The following is a 2,559-nucleotide window of genomic DNA, read 5'->3' on the forward strand; positions in this document are numbered from 1 at the left end:
CAACATATACTCAATTAAAAAAATAAATAATGTGTACAATTCAGTGGTTTTTAGTATATTCACAAAATTGCACAATTATCACCATTATCTAATCCCAGAACATTTTCATCACCTCAGAAAGAAATTCCATACCCATTACCATTCCCTCCTCATTTACCCCTGGCAATCACTATTCTACTTTCTGTCTCTAGGTATTTGTCTATTTTGGACATTTCATACAAATGGAATTATATAATATGTAGCCTCTTGGGTCTGGCTTTTTCACTTTGTATAATGTTTTTAAGGTATATTCATGTCCATTCATGTCATATAGCATGTTTAATTGCTTCTTTATTGCTATGCATGTTATATGGATATATATATTCTCTTATATGAATATACCACATTTTGTTTATTCATTTGTCACTGGATAGACATTTGGATTTTTTTCTACCTTTTGCCTGTCATGAAGTAACATTCACTTACAGGGCACCTGGGTGGCTCAGTCGGTTAAGCATCGACTTCGGCTCAGGTTGTGATCTCACTGTTCGTGAGTCCAAGCCCCAGGTAGGACTCTGTGCTGACAGCTCAGAGGCTGGAGCCTGCCTTGGATTCTGTGTCTCCCTCTCTCTCTGTCCCTCCCCTACTTGTGCTCTCTCTCTCTCTCTCTCTCTGTCTCTCAGAAATTAATATTAAAAAAATTAAAAACAAACAAACATTCACTTACAAGTTTTTGTATGAACACGTTTTCAGTTCTGTTGAGTATATGTACCTAGGATTGGAACTACTTTGTCGGGTGGTAACTCTGTTTAACTTTGTGTGAGGAATTGCTAAGCTGTTTTCCACAGTGACTGTGCCATTTTACCTTCCCACCAGCAATGCGAGAGGGTTCCAATTTTTTCACATTTTGTTTTTGCCAACACTTGTTATTTGCTTTTGTTTATTCTTTTTAATTTATTTTTATTATAGCCATCCTAGTTGTGTGTTAAGTGGTATCTCATTGTGGTTATGATTTGCATTTCCCCAATGACTGAAGATGTTTAACATTTTTTCTTGTTTACTGGCCATTTGTATACATTCTTTGGAGGAATGTCTATTCAGATCCTTTGCCCATTTTTAAAATCAGGTTATTTGTCTTTTTATTATTGAGTTATTAGAGTTCTTTATACATTCTGGATACAAATCCCTTATCAGATATATAGTTTGAAAATTTTGTTTCNGCCCAATTTATCTATTTTTTTCTTTGGTTGGTTGTGCTTTTGGTGTTATATCTAAGAAGCCATTGTCAGATCTAAGGTCACAAAGATTTACCCCTTCTATTTCCTTTTAAGAATTTTGTAGTTTTTGCTCTTACATTTAGTTCATGAAACATTTTCAGTTACTGTCTGTATATGGTATGAGGTAGGAGTCCACCTTCATTCTCTGCATGTGGGTATGCGTTTGTCCCAGCACCTTTTATTGAAGAGTCTGTTCCTTCCCCCCATTGAGTGGTTTTGATACCCTCATTGAGAACCAATAGACCATAGATGTTTTATGTCTGGACTCCCAATTCTATTCCATTTGTGTATGTGTCTATCCTTATGCCACTACCACATTGTCTTGATTACTGTAACTTTGTAGTAAGTTTTGAAATCAGGAACTATGAACCTTTCAATTTAGTTCTTCTTTTTCAATATCATTCTGGCATTTGGGTTCCTTTGCAATGAGTTTGAGTATTGACATTTGTTTGTACAAAAAACGTCATTGGGATTTTGGTAGGGACTGCGTTGAATCTGTAAATCACTTTGGTTAGTATTACCATATTGACAGTATTAAGTCTTTGACTTCATAAACAGAGGATGTCTTTCCATTTATTTAGGTTTTCTTTGATTTCTTTCAGCAGTGTTTTCTAGTTTTCAGTGCACAAGTGTTTTACTACCTTAAATGTATTCCTTGGTATTTTATTCTTTTGATTGCTATCGTAAAAGGGATTGCTTTCTTAATTCCCTTTTGGATTGCTCATTGTTGGTGTATAGAAAGAGAACTGATTTTTGTGAGTTGAGCTTTTATTTTGCCACTTGGCTTTGCTGAATTCATTTATTAGCTCTGTTAGTTTGTGTGTGCATGTATTTTGAAATAATCTTTCTACAGGATCATGTCATCTGGGAGTAGAGATAGCTTTACTTTTTCCTTTTGGATTTAGATGCCATTTACTTCTTTTTCTTGCCCAATTGCTCTGGTTAAAACTTCCAGTACAATGATGAATAGCAGTGGTGAGATCAGGCATGTTTGTCTTATTCTTGATCTTAGTGGGAAGGCTTTCAGTATTTCACCATGGAGTTTGATGTTAGTTGTAGATTTTTCATAGATGCTTTTTATCGTGTTGAAGTTTTCCTCTATTCCTAGTTTTCTGAGTGGCTTCATCATAAAATGGTGTTAGGTGTTGTCAAATACCTTGTCTGCATCAATTAAGAGGATCATTTGTTTTTTTTTTCCTTGACTCTATTAATGTGGGTATTACACTGATTAATTTTTTGTGTGTGTGTTGAACCACCTTGTATTCCTGAAATAAATCCCACTGGGTCCTGGTCTATTTTTCTT

At 35.0% G+C, this 2,559-nt stretch overlaps 1 protein-coding gene across 1 annotated transcript in view; it reads left to right on the top strand.

Moving 5' to 3' along the window:
• PPEF1 (protein phosphatase with EF-hand domain 1) overlaps window positions 1-2,559 on the top strand; it is a 111,630-nt gene that overhangs the window by 46,792 nt on the left and 62,279 nt on the right. The gene's annotated exons all lie outside the window — the stretch shown is intronic.

The sequence above is a fragment of the Crocuta crocuta genome, unplaced genomic scaffold (assembly GCF_008692635.1).
Source record: "Crocuta crocuta isolate KB4526 unplaced genomic scaffold, BGI_CrCroc_1.0 scaffold312, whole genome shotgun sequence".
NCBI lineage: Eukaryota > Metazoa > Chordata > Mammalia > Carnivora > Hyaenidae > Crocuta > Crocuta crocuta.